The sequence below is a fragment of the Dendrobates tinctorius genome, unplaced genomic scaffold, assembly GCF_039654945.1.
Source record: "Dendrobates tinctorius isolate UK_male_01 unplaced genomic scaffold, ASM3965494v1 ptg000126l, whole genome shotgun sequence".
Taxonomy (NCBI): Eukaryota; Metazoa; Chordata; class Amphibia; order Anura; family Dendrobatidae; genus Dendrobates; species Dendrobates tinctorius.
In genome coordinates this window covers 4,310,809-4,323,754 of record NW_027361794.1, presented here as the reverse complement: position 1 = coordinate 4,323,754, position 12,946 = coordinate 4,310,809, and positions in this window count along the sequence as shown.

Genomic DNA, 12,946 nt, shown 5'->3' with positions numbered 1-12,946 from the left:
TGCAGAATTATGACAATAAGTAATTTACTTTCTGTCACTAGTTTGCACGGTTTTCTAGATATTCTGAACAGAACATCCAAGGGGGGGTGTTATGGCATTGAAATGAGAACTAGTCGTAACCTCCTACTCTACTCCAAACATGCCCTCTATAGCAACAACCCCACCCTCCATAGCTACAGGCCCTCCCTGTCCACATGAAGCAGTGCAGAGAGCAGAGAGCTGCTCCTCCCCCAGACACACACTGAACAGTGATCTATGGAAAGTGAAACCAGTGAGGAGTGAAAATCGTCCTGTATTCTGGGACACTCCATGATTACAATACATAACTCATTATCAGTAATTCCTTCCCTCACTGTCCCAGGCTGCTGGCAGCAGTGAGAACAGACTGTGTGATGGCCAGTGATGGGGGTCTGCAGCTTCTAATCTGCACAGGGGATGGAAGTCACTGGTGTAATCTGTTGTGTGACAAATCCTCTGCTGAGTGAGACAGCTCTGTGTCACTGATGTCTTCACACAGCAGCAGATTTGTTATCAGAAGTGTTGGACATTATTTTTGTAGGGTTTTTGGCAGATTGCAGACAGTGTCTTTCCTTTCCTATTCTTTACAGTTAGTTTGGGCCCCATCGTTTGCTCAGCCTATTTTCCTTCCTGTGTTTGTGTTTTCATCTTTTTTCACCATCAATACATGTGTGGGGGCTGTCTATTCCTTTGGGGTCTGCTCTGGGGCAGTTAGTTTTTCCCTTTTCTTGCTTTAGGCTTATGTAGTCCTCCGGCAGTGACGAGGCATCTAGATCATCGTAGGAACGCTCCGCTACTACTGCTAGTTGTGTGTTAGGATCAGGGATCTGCAATCTGCATAGTTACCAACCTCTCTGGTTTTCTGGGACTTAGCTTTTTGTTGTCCTCCTTGGTGACCCATTCATAACACTATAGTATAATACAGTGCCCCCCGTAGGCAGACTCTATAGTAGGCAGACTCCATAATGCACCCCCCACAAGCAGACTCTATAGTATAATACAGCCACCCCGTAGGCAGACTTCATACTGCACCCCCCACAGTCTGACTCTATAGTATAATACATCACCCCCCGTAGGCAGATGCTATAGTAGACAGACTCCATAATGCACCCAGCCCCACAGGCAGATTCCCGTAGGCAGACTTTATAGTAGGCAGACTCCATAATGCACCCCCCCAGAGGCAGACTCTATAGTATAATGCAGTCCCATAAAAACAATAACTACAATACTCACCTCTCTTCCTGCTTGTTCATCCACTGCTCCAAGTGCTCGGGCATCTCCAGACAACAGGCCCCGGGTAGTGACCTCATCACGACCCCTGTCAGTGTTGGTGACGCTGAGAGGGGAATGATGGGAGAGGGAGTGTAACGCTCCTATCATCAATGCGGTCCAGCCGATACAGTTGAACTTGTGATGACGGGCGGGGTGTCCACTGCTGGCACTGGGTCCATCTCTGCCTGCTCAGGGGCTCCATAGCAACCGGGTGGCAGTGCAGGGAGATCTTGTCTCCTTCCACTGCCGCAGAGTGTAACTGTATCGATGCGATGTGCACGCCAATACAGTTACTGTGGCGTAACTCTTGCCCTTCTGCCCCCCCTCGTAGCTACACTTCTGGTCCGTCTGTTCCAACGGCCACAGAAAAGTGGACACTTTTAGATGAAAAAACAGAAACAGACTCTGAGGGAATGTGTACATGGTCAGTAAGCACTGCGGGTTGGACGCTGTGTACTTTTACAACGTCCAGATGTTAGAGCACAGTGGATGGAATTTCAAGAAGTCCCATGCCCACTATGCATCCACTTACGCCCGCGGCTTCCCTGCGGAGACGGACATGCGGCGCGTCTTTCCAGACCGCAGCATGCCTATTTATCTTGCGGAGACATGACCCTCCGCAAGATACATTTCACCCATACAATGTATTGGGCGTGGTGATTCCGCACGGTTCAGTGCCCACATGCGGAGTCACCTGCGTTCAATAGCCAGTAGCGGACATGTGTTGCGTCCTAAGCACTGCCAATTCCTGATCGCATGCACCTACCCTAAGAAAATAAATCAGTCAATTTTAAGAAAAAAAAAATAATCATAACCTCTGCTTGTGTCGGTGCAGTCTGTGGCCCCGTCAGGGATTTATGTGAATCCTATTTTGGGGGGATTCAAGCAGAGCCCCCGGAAGCACTCCAGTAGCGCAGTGTGAACATGGCCTAATATACTATTGTATGTAGTAGTGCAGTCTACTTTACTATGAAGAAAGCAGAAAAATCCAGCTCACAGATGAAGTCCAAAAAAGTGCATTTTATTTTCCAAGGTACATGAAGCAAAGCTTAAAATCGTGTGTTCACAAAGAAGAGTACAGGCATCTTTCAACGCGTTTCAAAAAAAAAAAAATAGCAAAAACGCATGCGACAGGAACTTGAAGGCGTTATGTGATAAGACAAATTCTAAGGCTTCCAATGCAAACGATATGTAATCTGCGCTTTCATAAGGATTTACTAAAATTCTACCTATAGCATCGGTACCTATTTTCTGTAGTATGCGAGTATAAAGATTTTCTACATCTATCGATACTAAAGAAAATCTTGTTTGCCAATCAATATCTTGTAAAGCCTTCAAGAAAACTCTTTAAAAATAAATGGTATTTGTTCCATTAAATCTTTAAGCAACCAGTCTACATATTGTGACAAAGGTTCTGTGAGGGAATTCATGCCCGATATAATTGGTCCACCAGGAGGTTGTTGTCTAGATTTATGGATTTTGGGTATGCTGTACCAATGAGGTTTTTCTGGGTATTCACAAGTATTAGATTTTCTGCCCTCTTCTTAGAGAGAGTCCCTTTTCCCACATATTTTCTGAGTAAAGATTTTACATTTTTTATTTTTAAATTTCTGTGTCGGATCCTTATCTAATGGGAGATAAGTGATTTATCACTTAATTGATCATTTAATTGTTATAAAACTTTTTCATTTCTTCTAAAGCTTTCAGTTCGGCGATGTTTAAATTTTTTTGCGGCAATTTGTAGTATAATGCTTCTACATCCTTTATTGCCATGTCATGGAATAAATCTATCACATTGCCTGGTAAAATGGGTGACATATAGATAGATTTCATGCCCCCTTTAAAAGGTTTATAATGTGCAGAAGAATCCAAGACTGGATCTTAGGCCGGTTCACATTTGCTTTCGGCAGAGCTGCGGAGGGCTGTGTAGTTCCTCTGTGAAGCTCCACCCACTGCCGCACCTCCTCCGATCCGGTAACATTGGGTACGCAGGCTGTGCGGATGTATGCGGATGCGTCTGCTTGCAACATTTTGATGCTGCGGCGACCAGCGTCGAACGCAACGTGTTGCAATTTGTTGCTGTTGCCGCATCGTCAAAACGATGCATGCAGAGGCATCCGCATACATCTGCACGACCTGCGTACCAATGTTAAAGATAAGTACGCAGGCCGCATGCAGATGTAGGCGGAGCTGACAGGAGGAGGTGCCGCAGTGGGCGGAGCTTCATGGAGGAACTACGCGGCCCTCCGCAGCTCTGCCCAACGCTAGTGTGAAACCAGCCTAATTGGGGGACATTTGGTTCAATTAGGCTTATCAGTGTTAATGCAGAAGAGTTAACCATAAAGCCTAAATTACTTATAGATGTAGGAATTTCTCCTTCTGTGCAAAGCGAGGCATCATTCATTTTGACAGCGGAAAAAGATTTACATATATGCAACTTTCTTATACTTTTAAAAAAAAATAATTTTAAACTCAGTCAGATCTAAGGGTTCTGGTAAACAATAATTCAATCCTTTAGATAAAACTGTCAGGTGACCTGTTGTTAAAGGGAACCTGTCACCCCCCCAGGGCGTTTTTAAGTTAAAGAGCCACCTTCAGCACCACTAAGGCTGCATTCTGTGAAGGTGGCTCTTTCGTTTCTGACCCCTAGTAACGCGGAAATATCGACTTTTATAAATAGCTCCTCATACCTGTAATGTGTCCCATAGGTATGGTGTGTCCCCCTGTAACAGCCGCCTCCCCGCCATCAATCATGCCTCTGTCCTGTGTCTGGGCGCCGCCTACCATCCGTCAATCATGCCCCTGTGCACCGCCACCTCCTCCTGTTTTGTATTCCGGCGCCTGCGCTGTGACAAGAGTTCTCGGGCGTGCGCGCTGCCCGAGAACCAACATCAGGCTATTGCGCCTGCGTGTTGCGGAGGCCCCAGCCCTGCAGTGTGAATACATCATAACACACTGTGGAGCGGGATCTGGGGCCTTCGCAACATGCAGGCGCAATAGCCTGATGTCGGTGCTCGGGCAGCGTGCACTGCGCATGCCGGAGGCGTCGGCATTCAAAACAAGAGGAGGCGGCGAAGCACAGGCGCATGATTGACGGATGGTAGGCGGCGCCCAGACACAGGACAGAGGCATGATGGACGTATGGTAGGCGGCTGATACAGGAGGACACACCATACCTATGGGACACATTAGAGGTATGAGGAGCTATTTATAAAAGTCGATATTTCAGCGTTACTAGGGGTCAGAAACGTAAGAGCCACCTTCACAGAATGCAGCTGCTGAAGGTGGCTCTTTAACTTAAAAACGCCCTGGGGGGGTGACAGGTTCCCTTTAAGCATCTCTCAGTTGAATTCACAATTTGATTTTCTTTATTTGGTATAATTATTTCTTCCATGAGACTTGTTTCCGCTTTTTTCCCACATTTGCGGTTTTACCGCCATTTCTTGTAAAGGGAGCGATGATTGTGTGCTGGGTGATTGGGTTTTGCTACTTGCTTCCATCTGTTCCTCATTGGTGCTGGAATCAGAATCCGTGGTTCACCCATCCACATCAGTGTGTTTATTTTTAAACAATTTTTGATTGCGGTTTCTTTTCTGGTTTAAGAGTTTTTTTATTCCAAGAAAAAATGTTAGTCATAGTCATTTTTGTCTCGTAGAAATTTTCCTTTTTTTCTTTTGCTTTATCTCAATCTGGGTTAAGATTAATTTTCTTTCCAAATTTTTTTTTTTTTTTTTTAAATTGAGATTTTGTCTTTCAGTTAAATGAGATAGTAATTCAATTTTAGTTTTTTCCAATTGCTTCTTTGAGGCTTGTGTGTTTTTGTTCATTTCTGGATGCTACTAAGAGCAGCAAATTTTGGGAGCATTTTAAAAGAATTTGTTTCCATTCTCTTTGAAAAGTTATGTCTGTCATCGTGAAATTGTGAAATTTCCTTGAATACTCGAAGACCTTGTGGTACTCGATCACATTCAGTATAAGATTTTAGTGATTTTATTGTCCAAAAAAGCCATATTTCTTTTTCCGTTAAAAAATATATTTTTGGTCTCTAGGGTCTTTGTACTTATAATTTGTAATTCATCTTTTCGGTTGCAGTCTGCGAAAAACTCCCACATCCTCACGTCCTGCTAAGAGTCCTCTTCTGTCAGCTGTTTGTTCAGAAGGGTATATGATTTCATCAGTTTCCAATATTGGAATACTGTGAGTTGCTCCCTGTGTTAGTTCTTTTCTTTAAAGGGAGTCTGTCACCCCATTTTTGGTCTATAAGCTGCGGCCAACGCCATCAGGGGCTTATCTACAGCATTCTGTAATGCTGTAGATAAGCCCTCGATGTAACCTGAAAGATAAGAAAAAAAGAGATTATACTCACCTGGCGTTCAGTCATGTCCGATGGGTGTCGCTGTCCCGTCCGGCGCCTCCCATCTTCATACGATGATGTCCTCCTCCTTGCTTCTCCCTCGGCTCCTGCGCAGGTGTACTTTTTCTGCCCTGTTGATGGCAGAGTAAAGTACTGCAGTGCGCAGGCGCGGGACCTCGCTGACCTTTCCCGGCTCCTGCGCACTGCAGTACTTTACTCTGCCCTCAACAGGGCAGAGAAAGTAGGCCTGCGCAGGAGCCGACGGAGTAGCAAGGAGGAGGACATCATCGTATGAAGATGAGAGGCGCCGGACCAGACCGCGACACCCACCGCACCCGACTCCGCTCCCCAGTGTGTATAATCTAACGTGTTTTTCTTATCTTTCAAGTTTCATCAGGGGCTTATCTACAGCATTACAGAATGCTGTAGATAAGCCCCTGATAGCGGTGGCCATAGCTTATAGGCCGAAAATGGGGTGACAGATTCCCTTTAAGTAAATGTTTATTGTTAAAGAGGAAAAATAGAACTACACCAGTGGAGAACTTGTGTCACACCTGAAGATGATAGAATAATAAGAAACAAAAAAGCGCAATAGGGTCTTATCCCATGGATTATTCCAAGCAATGTTAGAGAACTTCTCACCTGATGGTGCAGAGTGAAAGCATGTAGATGTCAGCTGCTGCAGATCCACAGGTCAACAAACGACCTCTCCTAGATGTTATAATATATGTGTGGATGATATCCGCACTGCTGTGACAAAACGAATCCAGATATAGTTGTAATACACTCTGGTGGTTTACTCAACACGTTTTAAAGCCTATGGCTTCTTCTTCAGGATATTACCACAGAGACATCAGTTGTCTCTGTGGTAATTTCCTGAAGAAGAAGCCATAGGCTTTGAAACGCGTTGAGTAAACCACCAGAGTGTATTACAACTATATCTTGATTCGTCACAGCAGCACAGATATCATCCACACATACAGTTGTGGCCAAAAGTATTGACACCCCTGCAATTCTGTCAGATAATACTCAGTTTCTTCCTGAAAATCATTGCAAACACAAATTCTTAGGTATTATTATCTTTGTTTAATTTATCTTAAATGAAAAAACACAAAAAGAATTGTCCTAAAGCCAAATTGGATATAATTCCACACCAAACACAAAAAAGAGGGTGGACAAAAGTATTGGCACTGTTCGAAAAATCATGTGATGTTTCTCTTATTTGTGTAATTAACAGCACCTGTAACTTACCTGTGGCACCTAACAGGTGTTGGCAATAACTAAATCACACTTGCAGCCAGTTGACATGGATTAAAGTTGACTCAACCTCTGTCCTGTGTCCTTGTGTGTACCACATTGAGCATGGAGAAAAGAAAGAAGACCAAAGAACTGTCTGAGGACTTGAGAAACCAAATTGTGAGGAAGCATGAGCAATCTCAAGGCTACAAGTCCATCTCCAAAGACCTGAATGTTCCTGTGTCTACCGTGCGCAGTGTCATCAAGAAGTTTAAAGCCCATGGCACTGTAGCTAATCTCCCTAGATGTGGACGGAAAAGAAAAATTGACAAGAGATTTCAACTCAAGATTGTGCGGATGTTGTATAAAGAACCTCGACTAACATCCAAACAAGTTCAAGCTGCCCTGCAGTCCGAGGGTACAACAGTGTCAACCCATAATATCCGTCGGCGTCTGAACGAAAAGGGACCGTATGGTAGGAGACCCAGGAAGACCCCACTTCTTACCTCGAGACATTAAAAAAGCCTAAAACGTTTTGGAAGAATGTTCTCTGGTCAGATGAGACAAAAGTAGAGCTTTTTGGGCAAAGGCATAAACATAGAGTTTACAGGAGAAAAAAGAGGCATTCAAAGAAAAGAACACGGTCCCTACAGTCAAACATGGCGGAGGTTCTCTGATATTTTGGGGTTGCTTTGCTGCCTCTGGCACTGGACTGCTTGACCGTGTGCATGGCATTATGAAGTCTGAAGACTACCAACAAATTTTGCAGCATAATGTAGGGCCCAGTGTCAGAAAGATGGGTCTCCCTCAGAGGTCATAGGTCTTCCAGCAGGACAATGACCCAAAACACACTTCAAAAAGCCCTAGAAAATGGTTTGAGAGAAAGCACTGGAGACTTCTAAGATGGCCAGCAATGAGTCCAGACCTGAATCCCATAGAACACCTGTGGAGAGATCTAAAAATGGCAGTTTGGAGAAGGCACCCTTCAAATATCAGGGACCTGGAGCAGTTTGCCAAAGAAGAATGGTCTAAAATTCCAGCAGAGCATTGTAAGAAACTTATTGATGGTTACCGGAAGCGGTTGGTCGCAGTTATTTTGGCTAAAGGTTGTGCAACCAAGTATTAGGCTGAGGGTGCCAATACTTTTGTCTGGCCCATTTTTGGAGTTTTGTGTGAAATGATCAATGTTTTGCTTTTTGCTTCATTCTCTTTTGTGTTTTTTCATTTAAGACAAATTAAATGAAGATAATAATACCAAAGAATTTGTGTTTGCAATCATTTTCAGGAAGAAACTGAGTATTACCTGACAGAATTGCAGGGGTGTCAATACTTTTGGCCACAACTGTATATATATTATAACACCTGAAGATGAATGATCCCTTAGTTTCTGGGATACAGCAGAGTAATCAATGGGTATGCGGTGCTCTCTGTGAAAAAAATCACATGTAGAATCAATGTTCAAAGAAGAAAATGCGACACTCACCACGTTGATTCTGATTTTTCAAAGTCCGCTTTTTCACTTTTAGTGGCATCGACCATGAAATGGACGTGCAGGTCAAGGAGGCATGCGGGGAGAATAACAATTTCCAACAAGCAATAATATATTTCTATATCGTGAACAAAGTTCAACATGCACTTATTAATTACATGGCCGCACAAAACCCACTCACACAATAAAAGACTTGACACAGAAAAACTTGGCAGAAAATGGCCGTGCTGTTTATTAGGGTTACAAAAATAACTTTTAATAAATTAACTCCATAAATATATACCACCATAAAATCACCATACTCCAAATAACAACACCAATCCACCCAATACCTGGGCGATTTCCCCACAAGAAACAACACGACTAAAAATAAAAAAAAAGTCAAATTAACGGGAGGGTGGGAGGGATCTTCTTTCTTCAGATGCTGACGTAATGCCACACAGAGATAAGCACGGGCTATTTATAGAAAACACAATAAGCCCGCCAAAATGCCACAACCAATCAATATTCAAATAGAATTGGGCGCCAAGAACCGGTTAAACCAGTTCTAGCTTGTTTATATTTACATAGCTTCACCTGACTGAGCCTTAATGACCTTCAATTGACCTAATATTAACCCCATCAAAACAGAAGGTTATACATAAAACGAGGGGTCTATGCGGCCATGAGTCCCCCCCTTTATTTTCTTTTGGCCAACGGGGGGGGGGGCTAACATGGCCGCACAAAACCCACTCATACAATAAAAGACTTGACACAGAAAAACTTGGCAGAAAATGGCTGTGCTGTTTATTAGGGTTACAAAAATAACTTTTAATAAATTAACTCCATAAATATATACCACCATAAAATCACCATACTCCAAATAACAACACCAATCCACCCAATACCTGGGCGATTTCCCAAACGCCACGACACGAAGGGTCATGGCCCCCCAAAACAACACAGCCATCTCTCCACAATTGATTGGAGGTTCAAATTAAAAATGTCCAAACCTATGTCTGAAAGATGAATCGAATCGCTTCGATAAAAGCCGGGCAAGAAACCCTCCAAGTCCTCGTGCCTGAATGAAAAACCGCCAACGAGCGGTAAAAATTTAAACATCCCTCTATTGACTCTCTTACGAATTTTTTCTATAAATAAGTATTCACGCTGAGACCACACTAATCTGGGGATGATTTCAGAAAATACAAAGAAAATGTCTGGAAAAGACTGCTTCAGGCCCGTAATATCGGCAATAAGCAGATGGAGATAGGACGTCTGGAATCTGGGGTAAAATTACTCCTTTTGAAACCTTTTAAAAATTGTTTGATGGGAAATAAGCCTGTTAAAGGTGGATTACCTGATAATTTTAAGAAAAATGAAATTCCAGCAAAGTATTTTGCCACCGCTGCGACGGAAAGACCTTTTGCGACTAACATCTCTGCAAATAGTAAACCTGCATTAGGACTGGATACCATAAAATCAATATTATGCCATTGGCAAAATTCAATCCAAACCTGCCATGCAGCCGAATAATCGGCCCATGTTCTCTTAGAGACGGACTGCTCAATAAATTGAGGAATTAACTTTCCAATAAGCCCCAAACCGATGGTGGACAAGGAGTCGCTTCTGGGTCCGCGTTGGGAATCTGCTGATAAAAATATGACCGTTCACCAGAGAGTAAAGATTTAACCGACAATTCCTTCTCAATACAACCTAACCTCGCTTTTAACCAAATATTGAACTTCAGGCAAAGTAAAACCAATTGTCTCAGAATTCTTGACGCCCAGATGTTCTTTGAAGATAAAGTGTTAATTGCGAAAACCACACCTTGATTAGAAGAAAGAAAAAGTAATCTACTATTCTGTAAGTCAGAGCCCCAAAGAAGGATAGCTAAAAATATTGAAAAAAGATCAGTCACAACTGCGTTACTGGATAGCTTCGAATCCAACCAAGCCTTGAGCCAATGCTGAATCGACCAGTGAGAAAGAAATAAGACTGCGCAGCCAGAAAGCTCATCGCTAGCGGTTAACAGAGGAAGAGAAGTAGCCATAACGAAATTAGATTGTAGGCAAGATCTGCCATTGAAATTTGACAAAAAAGAAAGCCAAATTTTTATGTCTTCCTTCAATTCAGAACCAATTCTAACGTGAGTGTGAGGGGAGGAAAGGCCCTTAGTGGCATCATAAAGACGCCTGGAGAAAACTCGACCAATAGGTATAATCCGCAGAGCAAAAGTTAACAAACCTAGCACCGATTGTAATTCTTTCAAAGTAGTTTTTTCCTGAGACAAAATCGCTGTGAGAGAAAACTGAATCTTCAACAATATTTTAATTGGGAGGCTACACTCCATTTTTACGGTATCCAATGTAATACCTAAAAATTCGATAGAATGAGAAGGAAGGACTGTTTTATCGTGAGCAATTGGAACCCCAAAATAGCTACACATATCAATGAATTTACGAAGTGCAATTAAGCAGGAATCAGAATCAGGAGGACCAATAAATAAAAAATCATCTAGGTAGTGCAATATACCAGACTCACTGCAGCTGGATTCCAATACCCAGTGTAGAAAGGTTGAGAAGCTCTCGAAATAAAAACACGAAAGGGAGAATCCCATGGGGAGACATCTATCAAAAAAATATTTGTTATCGAAGAAAAAACCCAGAGAATTAAAACCATCTGGATGGACTGGAAGAAGCCTGAAAGCTGATTTTATATCAGACTTTGATAACAAAGCAAGACGACCAAATTTCCTCAACAAATCCAGAGCTAAATCAAAGGAGGAATAATGAACAGAACATACAGATTTGTCCACCTCATTATTTAAAGATAATCCTTTTGGATATGACAAGTGATGAATTGAGCGAAATGACCCAACCTCTTTCTTAGGGACTACACCAAGGGGAGAAATACGAAAATTAACAAAAGGAGGGGACAAAAAGGGGCCAGCAACTCTGCCTAACGATACCTCGTGAAAAATCTTTTCTCTCGCCACCTCAGGATATGTAGATAAAGAAACCAAATTTTTGGATATTACACAGCCGGAACCTTGAAAAGTAGGAATAAGGAACCCAAAGGCAAAACCACGGAATAAAAGGTTACTGGTCTCCTGATTTGGGTATCTGCCTAACCATGGGAGCATTTTTTCCAGTCTCACTGGGGTCTGAGCCCTTTGCATTAAAGTCTCTGGGTGGTTGTTGAGAGGACTGCTTCTTAAAACATTTGAACACGGGGTGACCGTTACCGCAGAAGGAGCAATCGTGCCGAAATCTACAACTACTACTCCACTTACATACAGAATCATTAAAGGCAAAGCAAAAACCTTTCCTCACGGTCGTATTAGGGGATTGCCTATTAACATATTGCCTTTGTGGAAGCATTACATTCAACCACAAACCTACATCTTTCACACCCCATTTAACTTCAGGGTGTACAGCCAATTTTTGGCGGAAAGCTTCGTCGTAGTTTAACCAAGCGAAGCCTCCAAAATTCCTATAAGCCTCCAATATTATATCCAAATGTTGAAACAGCATACTACAGAGATGAGGAAACTTTTCTCCGAGAACAGCCGAGTATATTGAAAAGGCCTGAACCCAATTGTTGAACGACCTCAAGGAAACACGCCTGATGTCATCCTGTTCAGGTTTGTCCCTCTCAACCCTGCTCGGCTGGTCCCTGCGAGGGAGAAGGGAAAATAAATCTACGTATTTATGTTCCCAAATCTGCTCTTTTGTGGAGGTGCTTAAGTGGAAACCCAATGGAGATAGCTCGCATGTAAGAGCCTCTTTAAATGGGTTCTGGGGGGTTGCAGCTGTGCTGACACTGCGCTGTTCAATAATAACTGGGGTGTCTACAGAGGAAGCATTAGCTTTAGTAGATTCCCCAAAAACCTCAGATAAAAGGTTTTTAAATAGCGTTTTAAAATCAATATCCTGTGGGACAGACAGGGGGACACTGATGTTCTCACCCCTTCTGGAAGCGATGTCCTCCACGGTCTGCGCAGGAGAGGAGCCAGCCCTCGAACCCTGTGGAACAGGGGAGTGCCGCTGCCAGTTGCCGGTTGAAAGGACTTCATCCTCCGTTCCCCGGTGCTGAGACCCACGGGGAGGCGAACACCCGCTGGAGACTTCAACCGGAGCCGCTGCGGTACTATAGGAACCCGCCGCAGGGGCGCTTTTACGGCCGCGGCGGGCACCTGTACCGGAAGAAGACCCGGCCGCCGGAGCCGACAAGGACTGCTGATCTCAGGGAAGGTCTCGCGTTGGGCTCCGGGACTTCCTCGCTGGCCGCCCTCTGGCTGAAGAACACACTTCTTGTGCGCGTCTGGATCTCGGAGGCGACGCTGCCGGGGAGTAGGAGCTCGGGGGTCTCCTGACCCGGGAGGAACCACCGTGAACCGGAGAGGGTGCAGTGCTTGTAGACGGGGGCTGTGCCTAAGAACATGACTCATGAGGAGGAGGGACGACTACCGGAGCCGCCACGACAGGTTTTATAGCTAAGCAGCTCCTTAGCCAATCCTCTCCATCCTCACTGCCAGCCCTAGCGATGAGTTGCTGAAGCAGGTCATCCATCAGGTAATGAATCTTCTTTCTTCA